The sequence below is a fragment of the Aythya fuligula genome, chromosome 2, assembly GCF_009819795.1.
Source record: "Aythya fuligula isolate bAytFul2 chromosome 2, bAytFul2.pri, whole genome shotgun sequence".
Taxonomy (NCBI): domain Eukaryota; kingdom Metazoa; phylum Chordata; class Aves; order Anseriformes; family Anatidae; genus Aythya; species Aythya fuligula.
Genome location: NC_045560.1, coordinates 37817172 through 37831811, shown reverse-complemented (window position 1 = coordinate 37831811; position 14640 = coordinate 37817172). Strand labels below are relative to the sequence as shown.

Sequence of the window (14640 nt, the reverse complement as noted above, 5' to 3'; positions counted from 1 at the left end):
TTCGATAAAATTTGCAGTTCTGGGAGACAAATTCAGAATCAGAAGTTAAGCCCTTTTGTTGCTTTCTGATACCAATAGGTTAATTGATAAATATTACTCTCACTCACCTTAGGTATTGCTAAGAAAAGAATGTACTTTATAAATACAAATCTTAGCCAATTGATTTGATGTGCACAAAGCCATCATTTTATATGTCTTAGTATTCATGTAAAGGTTATTCATATTTTTATCACAATATTGAAATATTGCATTTTAATTGAAAGACTTATCTGACAAAGATTATGATACATAGTGCTTGATGGAAAGTTATTATGCTTATCTTCCATAGAGAGTGAAATGGTAGTCCAAAAGAGGTTGGACTCGATGATCTTGAGGTCTCTTCCAACCTAGAAATTCTGTGATTCTGTGATATAGGACAATAATTCGCCTATGGCTGTGTCTCCTGATGCCTAAATTTTTGCCTCATCCTGCAAGTTACATTTGCTTTCCAGAGATGGATGTGGTTTCACTTCTTTTATTCTCAGTACTTACTGTCCTCACGAAGTGCATTCCTAAAGCTGATGCTGCAATAGACAAGACATATTTGTCAAGATTGCACAGAAAAAAAAAAAAAGAAAAAAAAAAAAAAAAGAAAAAAAAAAAACTCCTAAGAGTCCACAAATTCTCACAAAGTGAAGTCTGAGATATACATTTTCTGAAGATGATTTTCAGCAGAAATTAAGGGTGAAATTAGAATGTGATCAGTCCAGTCATTTTTGTGGTACAAGTTGTCTCCCTCAAGTATAGCTAAGATCTTAGGGTATAAACCTCTTTGAACATTTGGGTATAAATCTCAAACTTGAAGCTTCTAACAGACACACACACACACACAAAAAATAATAATAATGCTGCAAGGATAGCCCACATCTGGAAAATTATTTTCAAATTCTCTAATCCAAGTTTAGAGAACACGTCCTATGAGGAGTGGTTGAGGGGAATGGGGTTATTTAGCCTAGATAAAAGGAGGCTTAGGGGAGACCTTATCACTCTCTACAGCTACCTCGAAGGAGGTTGTAGCAAGGAGCAGGGGTCAGCCTCTTCTCCCAAGCAACAAACAATACAACAAGAGGAAGTAGCCTCAAGCTGTGGCAGGGGAGTTCTAGGTTGGATAATGGGGAAAAAATCTTCATTGAAAGGGTTGTGAAGTATTGGAACAGGCTGCCCAGGGAAGAGGTGGAGTCACCATCCCTGGAGGTATTCAAAAGACGTGTAGATGGTGTGCTTAGGGACATGGTTTAGTGATAGACTTGGCATTCATTGCTAGGGTAACGATTGGACTTGATGTTTTTAGAGGTCTTTTCCAACCTAAATGATCCTGTGTTTCTGTCAGAGTTGGTTGAGTCAGCCTGTTTTGGACATCAAAAGCTTTCTAAACTCTTTAGGAACAGATCCTTTGGAGGTCACGTAAGTTCTGTGTGAAAGTAAAATCTATAAATGATTGGTATCCTGAACACTGACACTTCCCAAGCAGGCAGGGAATTGCCTATCTAAGATTGTGGAATACCATCGACAGTAACAAAGTTGATAATGACTATTGACAAGTGCTTTTACAGCCTGGTTCAACTGACAGAGATAGATGCCACCCCTTCAAAGCATGCATTCTACCTGTCACAGACAACTAAATACTCAATGGAGTAATTTCCTTCAAATGAAACATCACTTACATCCCAAGCAACAAGGAGTAAGAATTCAGAAGAGAAGGTGTGCCTAGTGGAAGTGTTGAAATTATCAAGAACCAGTGAGATCAGTTTTGAGAGTACATACCACTCTGGTCCCATAAACTGAAATAAATATTTCAGTCTCATGGGTGGTTTCCAGTGGTAGGTACTATGCTGCCTGGCATGATATACTGGTTTAGCAGACAAATCCATTTGGCTCCACTGGAACAGATGCAGCACCAGACATGTTTCTGTCTTCTTACTCTTCAGCTACGCTGTGGCATCATTGTGCTGGAGCACAGAAGAGTATGGTCAGAGAAATTAGCCTTTAGGTACAGCTAGACTCCAGCCCTTCCTTTTCATAGCTTGACTTACAGATCATTTATCCTGCTCCTGATCCCATCCCTCCCCTCTATCTCTGCTACTCTATAAGCTCAAGAGCAGCCTGCAGAAGAGCCAACCTGCAGTCATGGAAATGCTTCCAATGAAGCAGGCGTTCACCTCTACCCAATCAGACTGACACTTTCCCAATCTGCATTTGCCAGTCATAGGGAAAGCCAGAGGATTAGGATGTCAGGTCCATTTTCATGCTGCCAGAAACTAATCCTGAAATGTCCCTTGTGCACAAATGTTCAAATACAGTTTTGAGGAAAACAGATCAAAGTGTAAGAAAGACAATATAATTCAAATTTGTTATTTTGAAAAGTCTATTATTTGAAATGCACAAGTGTGCAACAGATTTTCTGCCAGACAGAGGGATTTTTAATGTCCCTTTTCTACCCCAAAATTGGTGAGAAGCACACAGAAAACTGAAACTTGAGTTCCTTTCTGGAGGAACACATCCATTTGGTAAAAAATAAAGAGCATTTTTCTGATTTCTGAAATTGAGCGCCTGTCTGATGTAGAGAAAACTGTAAAACTTGTTGCATCTTTCATAGTGGCTGGTTTTGGTCTATATATGTTTGGTCTATATATATGTTTGGTCTATATGTTGAACCAAAACAATGAATTAGCAGGCAGAAGTAGCGTCTAGAAGTTCAGGCCAAGTTTGCAATGCCAAGGATGATCAGAAACCTACATGTGCATAGGAGAAGGTTCCTGATGATGCATAAACCTGTGTAAATAAGATAGAAATGGAGAAGAAACAACCTCCGTTGTCTGCTACTGCATTGACTGGAGTTTGGGCACAAGAGTTGTTTAAAGCATGTCTTGCTGTAAGGCTTTTGATGTCCATATGGCCAGGACGAAATGTGGGTGTCAATGAATGTGTGCTCAACACTCAGGACAACTCAAACTCTCAAATCTCTGTTTAGGACAGAACTTATTCCTAACACAGAGATTTGGCAGAGTATGACTTAGGCTAGGAAGAAATAACTGTGGTCTCGTCTGATCTTCCCGTATCATGGATATCATTTCACCTTGGATGTGGATGATATAATTTTAACTCCTCTTTTATCCTCCTAGTTTGATCCAAATATTGGGTAGCAATACCAGCTTAAAATTCTCATTGCTTTTTTTTCTAACAGTAGCAGGTGAATTTCTAAAATAAAATCATTCTTTTTAAAGTTCTGTGCTTTTTATAAACTTCTTACACACGTAACTCATAGTGTCATTTTACTGTCATTTCCACAAATGTGAATTATTGCTTCCTCCTTTCACATCCAAATAGGTAAGTATACCTTCATCAGTTGTATATAGCATCCCTCTGCAGCAGATGCTAATTCTTTGGTACTTCCTGCTGTTTTTTAATAAGGACTAACTTGTTGAATCCTAACTGTGGACAGCTAGTTAAGTTTGGAGTTGTCTTTGATTGCAAACATTTTGATTTTGAGTGATGTGTAGATAGATGTAGGTATATTTGTGCTGATTTGCAATGTTAGAGAAGTGGTGAGACTATTTCCAGGAGGAAAACACTTCCTTCTGTTATTAATGAATTTTTAAACCTTTTCCTTGTGTGTTAAAGAGAAGCTTAGAGCAATTATTCTGACCACAAAATGAAAAGAAAGAGCAATTGAAATAAGCACTTTTTTTTACTATATGCTGTGTGTTTTAAGAAGATGGCTCGTAGTATTGCCAGTTCGTGTACCTGTCAGCTCTGCTGACCAGTGTGTCAGTAGTGCTGCCCCACGGTCCCTCTGCTTCTAGCTATACATTTCAAGCATACTGTAACATGTAACTCATAGGTGTATAAAATCATAATAGAACATTTCATGATGTCTAAATAATGGTAGTTACGTGCTGTCTGAATGGTTAACCATCGCAAACATTCAATACAAGCCGCTTGACACTAATTTTACTGGTCAAATCCTCCTCTGAAAGAAGCCTGCCTTGACAAGCCATTTACTAGGCACCTTTTGAGAAGCAAGCCCGGCTTGATGGGTCGTCGCATAAGCTACTTGACATTTGTCCCTAGTCAGACCGGATGCCACATGAAAAATTTACTCCGGTGAGGGGCTCCCAGGAATAAACAGTTCTCTAGTGCTGCTCACAGGGGACTCGGCAAGGTGAGCGGAACTTCAACTTGTCACGGATGCACTGTTCTGACAAACATAAGTAGATGCTAATGGCTAAATCGTGACAGAATAAAGTCCCACAACCATATGGCTAATTGCCACAACAATATCTTCAGTGTTATTAATCAAGTTTTCATAGTGTGCCATGATAATTGGAATAATTAGAAACAGCGTAGGCATTGCTTGCCTCTGCCACACATACTGCAGACAGGGACCTGGAACAACCACAATTGCACTTTCTGTGCTGCGTTGTTTAGTGCTTTCCTTTCCAGCAAATACTGTAGTTAATTAATGAATTAGCTGTTTGCTACCAGAGTGTTTTATTGCTAGCAGGGCTTCTGCAGGGGCACATAGGTAGCTAAATGAGACCACTAAGCCCCTTGTGCATCTCTTAAAAAACGCAGTATTCCCACACGGCTGCAGCTACACAGCACAAGACTCCACCAGTCATAGGTACTTTGTTCCACAAAAATTGAATCTCTCATACTTGTAACTAATATGTGGAATTACTTTAGGTATATACAAAAAGGATAAAAGAACTTCAAAGTGTGTGGTGTTTTTTTTGTTGTTTTGTTTAGTTTTTAACAGTTTAAATGAAAGCAACACTCGGGATATCACAATGATGCAATTAACTTAAGAGGCAAAGAAATTCACAAGTGCAGCTATATATATATACAAAAATAATGCTTGCTTTACTATTTTTTTCAAGTGGGAGAAACTAAAACTGGTTTAGTTGTTTATGCCTTAATACATCAATATTGCTAAATGTAAACAGTTGCACCACGTATAACTACCATACTCTTTATTTGTCTTGAAAATGGAATCAGGCTCCAAACTTATATTCTGCCTTTGAATTAAGGTCTTAAATAAAGTGGTGATTCTAATATTTTTATTTATACTAAGCAGATAAATCAACATCTTGTGTGCTGCCTGTTGGAATAGCCTTGCTTGATTCTTACATTCAGAGGTATGACAGCAGGGAGGAAATGCTTGTATTTCCTCAGTGCATGCATCAACGTGTACTTGACTGGTCACTAAAACTGGCAGATTGATGATGATGACTCCCTTCATTGGATGTATGAAGGCATTTAGCCAGACTAATAGATTGAAATGGACTGCTGCATGTATGGCCTCTGAACAGCTTCTTAATTTAGTTTTAGAGCGTACAATAGATGTAATATTGTATTCAGTGATGATATAAATCTTCTCTCCTCATTTTAAAAAATAAATAAATATCTTCTCTGTGGTGGAGAGCCACCAAGAGATTTGAAATGTCATATACTTAATTATAAAGAGGTCTGCAGAAATAAGTCCCAGTTCAGGTAGAAGGTAGGAATTCTCCATTTTAGGTTTATTGCTGTTTAATTTTGATTCTCAAAGGGAAAGCATCTCTGAAATATGTCATATGCTGTGATGGGAAGAATTAGCAGAGTACAGGATTCTTTCTGCACTGAGGGATGCCATGAAGATGCTCTGACCCCTGTGGGTACTGACTCAGTAGAGTTCCTTTATCTATAAAGTTACTGTAAAGTTGGGTGCTCCAGTCATTCATGGAAGATACCCAAACAAAATTCTGGATGTACAGAATAAGTATTTATCTAGTGTTTTTTTGCATTTGTTGCAGCTGTTTTGGAGTCGTAGCATCTAAACATTTTCTTGCCAGTTCATTGGCAAGGAACTTATTTCTCTTTTATAGTTTTACCTGGGTTTGTATTCAGTAGAATTAGCAGGACTTTACCAAATACTAAAATCAGGCTTTTACGAAAGGTATGCGTAGTATGATTTTACTGGTATTAGTAAAGTCTTCATTACTGATATTTAAATATATTTTTCTCTGGGCATGGCTGCCAATAGATGAATAAGTTCTTTGTATTCTTCATATCAAAACATCACAATTTAAATTTCTTATGCTTGAAGCCTAACTGGAAGATTATCACTTTGTAAAGGCCGTGTCCTTTGACTTCAGATATGTTTGACATATATTTATGCAGTTTTATGAGATAAAGTAGGCAATCTGATATATAATTTAATTAGCTTAAAGTTAGCATTTTACTTTATAACGCTTATTCTTTGATATATTATCATCCCTAATTTTACCATGAAAACCTTAAATTGTGTCTTCATTATCAACTAAGGTCTCTGTAACACCAAATCAGCATTAGAAAGAAAAAAAGACTCTTGTGGATTGATAAGCTGGTGGTAGTCTGAGGCATGTTGCCCTGATAGCTTGAATACAGCATGTTTTCCAGTAGCAACTGCATTGCTGCATGTAGGCAGGTACTAGAATTCAAAGAAGTTCAACGTCCTGAAATTTTCACTGTAACTTCTATTTAGCACACCAGAAAAAAAGTTAATTTGTTATACCATAGCAATAGAGGGTAACAGAAAGGTGGTTCAATTGTAGATTTCAAATTGTTATGGACAAAGAAGGCATTTTATTTAATGTTTGTGACATGGAACTCTCCAAGGTAGAATATGAAAACAGAAATTTCATAATACTTGATCACTACTTTCTTGTTTACTTTAAAATACTTAAAAATTTTCCCATCTTCCTCTTATTTTAAAATAGTTGTCTTTTAGATTAAATCTTGTCCAGTAGATTCTACGGAGACGAGTAGTAATTCTATAGGAGATTTAACATTGTGTGACATGAAATGTTGTAGGATTCCTTTTAAAGAGAGATTTTAAATATCTCTCAGGTTTAAAGAGACTTTTAAAGCTATCTTTTAAAGCTACTACATACATCTTGAATCAATGGATAAAGCTATTAGCAAATTTATTTTATCATCTTAAGAACTGTGCTTTAATTACAACACTGAGAGTTGTTTTTTCTAATATAATTTCTCCACTTTAAAACCAAATTTAATCATTGCTGTTGAAAGATGGAAAAGTTGGGGGGTGGAGTTCCTAATTGCTAATAGCTGATATCAGTAGGAACTTCACTAATTTAGAAGTGCCTCTTTTGTTTCAATAGGTTTACAGCAGCAAATAGTGTTTAAAATCATTCACCTGTAATTAGTTTTGTTAAAAAAAGAAAATGTTTTTGCTACTCTGCAGTGATTTTCAAAACAAAATGTACATGCATCATCAGTATTTAGTGCTGGAGCTTTGAATTGCACAGAGGCAAGGGCAGTAAGAATTCAGTAGGCACACCTTCATGTCCCTGCATTTTTCTCTTTTGAGTGCAGATATTAGTCATTACATTATGCTTTTAGGTAGGTAACAGAGATGTAGTCCCAGAGTCCTTGCACTTAATGATTTAACTTAATGATTTGTCATTGACTTGAAAAGGTGGTTGTGTTTTTTTTCCAGTAGACTGTAACACTCCCCTCTGGTCTTTCTAGTTTATCATTGTAATAGTAGCATACTAAACCCTGTTTTTGAAATCTGGATATTGCCTGAGCTGTTAAAATTTAGTTGTTTTGCAGAAACATAGCAGTCTTTTTGCAATAAGTAAAAGCACAGTTTAGCACAGATAATTTTTAAATGAATCATAGTATAACAACTGTTATACTTCATGTTGTTACCTCTGACCTCTGTATTTTGGCCAACATTTCAAAAATGGGTGAGTATCCTTGATCTTTGATACTTGTTGTCAGTGTGAAAACAAATCTTGACAGGAAAAAATATCTTGACAAGTGTCTAGCACTTCTTTTAAAACTTCAGTAATGGCTGAAACTTGTTCATTATTTTATTACGGTTATTCTTGTTGTAGATAGCTATCGGAGTACAACAATTTTATCCACTCTCCACAGTAAAAACTGGTCAGTAAATTCTTATAGTCCAGTAACTGGATGTGATGTCTTTAGTATTTACTGCAAACACAGGTTATCATTGTCAATACAATGTTTGTAGCAGCTTTTAATTACTATGCCTTTATAAAGTGTTGCATGTGTGAAATAGTGAAATTATTTTGCCTTGTGTTTAGGAGGAATGGAAAGGAACCTGAAGTGGGAATGTACTCCTCCCAATGCAGAGAGTTTGGCTAAATTAAATGCTGCCTTCAGTGCAAATCTCCCATCTTTCCCACTGAAAAAAAAGTGGGTAACTTGTTTCTGTTGTTTCTCTTCATATTCAAGTTGTTAGCTCTGTTTTTGAAGTTTTCAGTGTTACAGAAAAGCCAGTTGCAGGCTTCTTTATGATACTAATTAAATCAGTTTTCAAATCAGTTGAACACTCTAATGAGAAAGGGTTGTTTTTTTTTCACTCTTTCCTATTCCACAGACTTTCAGTCCTGTAGTATCTAAAAAAGAAAACAACCTCTGAAAATGTTAGGAGGATGAAGTGGAGTATCTGTAATCTATCCTGTCCAGTACAGCAAGCTAAAACTGATGGAGATCAGAACTGTTAATGAAAACAGCTATATTCTGAAAATACATTACTGCATAATTACTGTTACAAATAAATCTAGATTCTGGCATTTCCAAAAATGAACTATAGCAAATTTGATGTGGGAACCATCAGCAAAATATAAAAATAAAACTACCTCTTCAAAAAGAATTTGAATGTGCAAAGAAACTAGAACTCTCCTAGAGGAGGAAAAAAAAAAAAAAGAGAGAAAAAAAAAAAAAAGAAACTTGTCTTATTTCATAAAGAAAAGGTGAACGAATTACATGTAATTTAAAAGCTTGTTTCAGTCAGTCATATTATTGGAGATTTAGACAAAGAGGATCAATCAAATAAATTGGTTATTGAGGACATGAGGACAGTAACCCAAGATTATAAGGTCAATTAGTCTGAATTCCTGCCTTTAAAGGACTTAATCGAACAATCTCTGATCCAGTCTTTTTTGATTCAGAATCAAAGTCCAGAATTTTGGAATAACATCCAATCTGAATTTAAAGATTCAAATGTGGAAAATCACCAAGTCTCTGAGCAAGTTTCTCCAGTGGTCTACTTGTCATTGCAGGGTTTTTATATTTGCTTATGGGGCTACTGGGGGAATAGCTGCTTATGGAGATCTTTTTGTGTATATTTTATGTGCTAGTATGAATCTGTATATTACTTGTCTAACTCTGCTTGGGGAAAAAATGAAAATAGCTGTAATTGTGTGTGAAACAGCTAATGTACAGAAAGACAACAGAAATCAATGTCAATGGCGTAATTCTTGATGGAACTTTTTTTTTAGTATTACTTCTTTCCATTTATACTAAAAGATGCCACTAAGTAAATATGGAGAAGAAATGTTCAGTAGAAGTTTAAAATCGGAATAGCTTTTAGTGAGTGCAATCACTGGTATTCTCTTTGTAAAAATGCTTTTAAGAAAGTTCTTTATCACTGGGGCATGTACTACAGGAAGGTGAAATGACAGGAGAAATGTGCACTTTGCAGTGGCTGTGTGAAGGAGCAAAATACATCATTCTGTCAGCACTGAGTGGATTCCCATAAACTTGCACGAAACAACCCCCAAAACAAATTCAGAAGAGCAGAATAGGACTGTCACCATTCAGAACAACACAGCAGGCTGGAGGAGAGCCATCAAGGAGGAAAACCACTGCAAGAGCATGAAGGGAAGTTACTATCCCTCTAGCAGGGGCACCTCCATCTCTAGTGAACATCTCTAGTGCCCAAGGCACTCAGCAGGTGGCTGCAGGGTGGCAGCAGGGGTAGGGGACAGTGACAGCAACAGGAGGTCCGACACCAAGGGCAGTACTGATGCCAAAACAGGTCACATAAACTTAGTTAAGAACTGCAGAGAGGAAAAAGCCCTTTTTTTGTTGTTGTTTTTTCCTTTTTTTTTAAACAGCACTCAAAGATGTAAATTTGATGCCTTGAGCCCTTTGGGGCAGTGGAAGCGTCCCCCGTGGACGCTTGGACACGTGGACCTACCCAAAGCAGGCTAATAGGCTCAATAATTTTATTGTAGCCTATTCCTAACAATTTTAAGCATTACTGCTGTGAAGATGCAGTGGCACATTTTTCATTAAGCACATTCCTGCAAGTGAGCGTATTACAATTGGTCTGACTTAAGGCAGCGGTAAGTGCTTTTGTCAACAAGGGTAAATTACAGCAAAGAGAAGGAGATAATTATTGGGATCTCCTTTTTAAAAGGAAAAACCTTCTCTATTGAGGAAATACATAGTGTCTTCCAAAAACTGATGGATTTTTTTTTCTTCAATACAGGGCTGAGTAACCTTTGCTAGTAATATTAAAGAAACCAAATGGGAGTCTAAATAACAATTTGATGCTCATGTCAAATAATTCATTTGTAAATATAAAGTTAAAGGTAAATATAAAGAGACAGGCTAATGTGTGTTTGATAAAGTAATTAATATACATTTATTTCAGGATCTGTAGAACAGCAGGAATTCTCAACAGGACAAATCAAGAATATTTTCCGTAGTGAAAAGAAGGCAATAAAGTGTACTACGTTCAGTATTCTTGTTCATCACTGAGGCTAAATTTGATTAGATTTATATTAACAAACAAATATTTATTATCATCATTATTTATTTTTAAGTATTCTGACAGGAAAATACATGGTAGAGATTGAAACCCATATAATCCATATTGGAAATGTATTTTTTTTTTCTTTTTCGACACATTTAGACTGAACACATCAGAAGTTTCTGAGAGCCTGATGAGTTTCCAACACAATTTCTTATGCCAGTGTTTTGGCTTTATTGGGATTTCACATGCTTCTTTCAGTTCTGACAAAATGCTGAATCTTAGTAGGGCTTTATTTATTTTAGAAATGCCATTCTGTTAATTGTTGCACTTAGCATTTCTGCTTTTTTTTCTTCTCTGGGCTCATTAAGAGTTTTTCGTGCACTGTGAGCAGTATTGCCCTTCCAACAAGACTCTTGCAAGAAGGATCCCCCTTAAAAAAAAAAAAAAAAAAAAAAAGACATTACAGTTATACTTCAGGCATGTCTCCTTTGCTGTCTTGTTTCATCGTTTGAAGATTTTATTAATCTCTTTAGGACATTCCGTACAAAATCCCTGAACTGTATGAAACCACAGGAGTCTTAATAAAAACAAGATTTATTAGGAAAGGAGGCAGAACACTGGAGCAATGGACTGTGTAACAGGTCTAATCTGAAATGTTGGTAAAGCTTGTCTTTGTTGGTCCCCTTCATGCCATTAAAAGAAAGTAAACTATCCTGCATTCCTCAGAAGCTCATCCTCTGATTGAACTTGCCCGTCTCCCCTCAGGCTGACACTGGCAACTAGGAAATCAGGGGCAGTTTCTGGGATCACATGTGCTATTCCGAGGGTGCTTTTGCTGTGCACTTAGAGCTGTGTTTGCTCTTCCTTCTCGTCTGTACAAGCGTTACCCAGCCCTACTCCAGCCCCTGCGGTAGGCCTGCCAGCTGCAGACCTCTGAAAACATGGCACAGGCATTGAGTCTTGTCCGAAGTATTACTTGCTGCTTGGCACTGAACTGCATAATTCTTGATTTTCCATATAGCTTTAAATTCTTTTGAATGCATTATAAAAATGTTGCTCCTCATCCTTGTTCCATATCTTATTTTCATAAAAGCAGATCACAGCTAAAGTCTGCCTACCCCTTCTCCTAAATTATTGACCGTGACTTTACATAGTAAATTGTGCTAGATACAAATGTTTGCTTGAACATAATTCATGGCAGAGTTTTTATGAAGAGACAGAACCTAGATGTAATTTTCTCAGTCAGTAAACAACTGATGTTAATGTTGGTATTTCTCAGCTTCTGAATGTTTAGTTGGGATAAGATGGTGTTCTTTTCAATGGTTAGTCCATTTAAATGATTTTCTTATTTTAAAAAAGCAACAAGACTTGCACTGAAAATTAAATGACGTCCTGCAAAATCCTATTGACCCTCCTTTTCTCAGAAGCCTTCCCCTAGGGTGTCTTGCAAGCATCTGAAACCAGAGGACCAGCATCCTCCTCAGGCACAACTGCTACGTGCCATCAGCCATGGAAGGTGGATGGCACCTTTGCCATTTCCTAAGCAGCTGGGGTGCAGGACAGTGAATTATGTGCAGGGACAGCAAATGCAACTGTGGGTCAGTGGTGAGGGTTAGGAAGAGGGAGAACGTACTCTGTGGAAACCTGAGCTCTACTGAACTTAGGTTAACCAAGGAGTTTTCAAATTTGGGTATTTTTTTAATATACACAGCAAAGAGGTAATACTAGAGACATAATTACTTTGATTTTAGATCTTCTTAATGGACTGTTCGGGGAAAAAATAAGTTAAGCATGGGCAGATTTTTTTAAACCTTGTTCTATTGAAAAGTATCTGTGAATAAAAATAATAATAAATAAATAAATAAATAAATAAGCAAGCCTTGAGCAGATACTTGGGGTGGATGGTGTACTGAAGAATTCATTTAGCAAAAGTATAAGAGGCTGAAAACAGAAGATAACCAACTAAGTATTTGTAACAATAAAGCTGTCTACAGATTAAATAAATTTATCTTATCAGTGCTTGAAGAATTGTCCAATAAGCCTCAGTTAAAATGGTTGTGGTTGTAGTTAAAACTGGTAAGGCTGGATCATTGCCTTCTTTAATGGCTTTACTAGAGCACAGTTTTCTCCTGCTTTCTCTGTATTGTAAGGTCATTAATGAATCATTAGCTATTGCTAGTAATTACTGATGTCTTGAGAATATTGGTTTAATTGAATGAGAATTATAAGTAGAAGATACAGTTACATATTCTGCAGTGTAGGTGGTGGTACCTTTCTGTATTGTGGCTTTAAAGAATCTGTGTTTTTTGAGGAATTTAAGGATGCCTGGTAAATTATGAATCATTATACTATTGCATGTTACTAAAGGTACACTATTGTGAGCTTCACAGTCTGCAGGTGTAATGGATGTAAGGCAAGATTAACAGGACAAAACGATAATTAAACCACAGACAGCCATCTCAAAAAAAAAAAAAAAAAAGGTTTATCATGTCCCATGCAATTATTAAGTGTGTCTGAAATTCTCTGCAAATATTTGTAAAAGCAATAAAAACGTGTTAGTGTGAAAGACAGCTTTCCAGCACGGACACTTATTCTGAGGAATTAGGAACCCTTTTTGTGAATATAAAAGCTGACTCAAGTCCTGTCTTATGGCAGCATGGTTCACGTAGGCAATGGTCATCGGTTTATAGATGCTATGAGCTAAATGCTGCTAAAGGAAATAACAGAACAGCTAGTATATATGCATTTAGAGCAGTATGAGTTGCTTACTCCCTTTAGGACAGGAGAAATGAAATAATTAACAGTAATATTACGGTTGCAAAAGGAAGTCCAGTTGTTCTTCAGCAGCCTACATCTGTGAAACATGATACCTCTGGGGACTGAGATTTAATTTTCCCAGGAGAAAGTATAAAAGCAGGAGAAAAAAAGGAATGACTTCTGCTAGAGCAGAATAAACCTGCATCTACAAACGATTAACACTGCATAATGAAGTAGTAAAGAAGCAAAAGAGATTTCTAATAAAAGACTAATAACAAATCCCATTACACCGTGGTGTATTTTTCCCTTGAAGTGTATTAGACTTTTAGCAAGGCTTCTTTCTGCATGAGATTTGGGTAGTTGCAGGCAAAGTCAGCTCAAATGCTTCAAGCTTAGCTGCAATTTCTTTCCTAACAGTTTGTATAACATGAAAGTTGAGGTTTTACAGGTGGGAGGGGTTGTTAATGCAAGTAATAGGCTTCACGCAGAGTTTGGGTAATGTTTGTGTCACCATAGGATAATGGTCTCCCGTAGGCAAGGCACTGTAGGGTAATGTGCTGCTGTATGGTAAAATCCCTTGGCTAGAACAGACATGGTATTAAATGTACTAGATAAGTCCTGCTTCTTTGTTAGCAGTTCTTCTGACTTTTCTTTCTGAGGCCTGAAAATGAGCCCTCGTAGGATGGGGTGGTTGAACAGAGTTTGAGTTTTATCATAGCTAATATTGCAACCTTTATAATTACTATGCTAAAATAAAAAGTTACAAGACTACAGAACAGAAATGTTTGGTGTAAGCAAAATAAGGATTAGATAAGACTGTATTTTCACTTCTAAAAGGGAATGTGCCTTGCAGGGCATAATACTCAGTACAGTGATCTCTAAATCTGAAGCATGGACATTTTTATGGGTTATACACACAGTTCCAATATCGGGAGGTACAAAAGTTTGAATGAACAAACCCTTGATTAACAAAACAGTTCCTTTCAATTTTGTTTGTAAGGGAGAGTAGCTTTGTACAGATTGTTGCTATCTTAAAAGCTTGTAATTGACCGACGTGTTGGAATTCATTTGTGCAGAAATGAACTTTCATTACTGGAACCGGGGAAAAAAAAAAAAAACAGATGCCTTAAAACAACGAGTTCTGGTACAAAAGTGGTTAAACGTGAATTCTTACAAGTGAAACTAATCTTGATGAAATTTCTAGTTGCCTTTTTAGAAAATTTTGTGAGTTTTACAGAATGACTCAATTTGCTTTGCAGAAATTTGCAATCAATCTTTTCTTG

The 14640-nt window shown here is 36.7% G+C and overlaps 1 protein-coding gene across 5 annotated transcripts in view; it reads left to right on the top strand.

The window, feature by feature from the left end:
• The window catches only part of TBC1D5 (TBC1 domain family member 5), a 318604-nt gene that overhangs the window by 221386 nt on the left and 82578 nt on the right, over positions 1 to 14640 (top strand). The gene's annotated exons all lie outside the window — the stretch shown is intronic.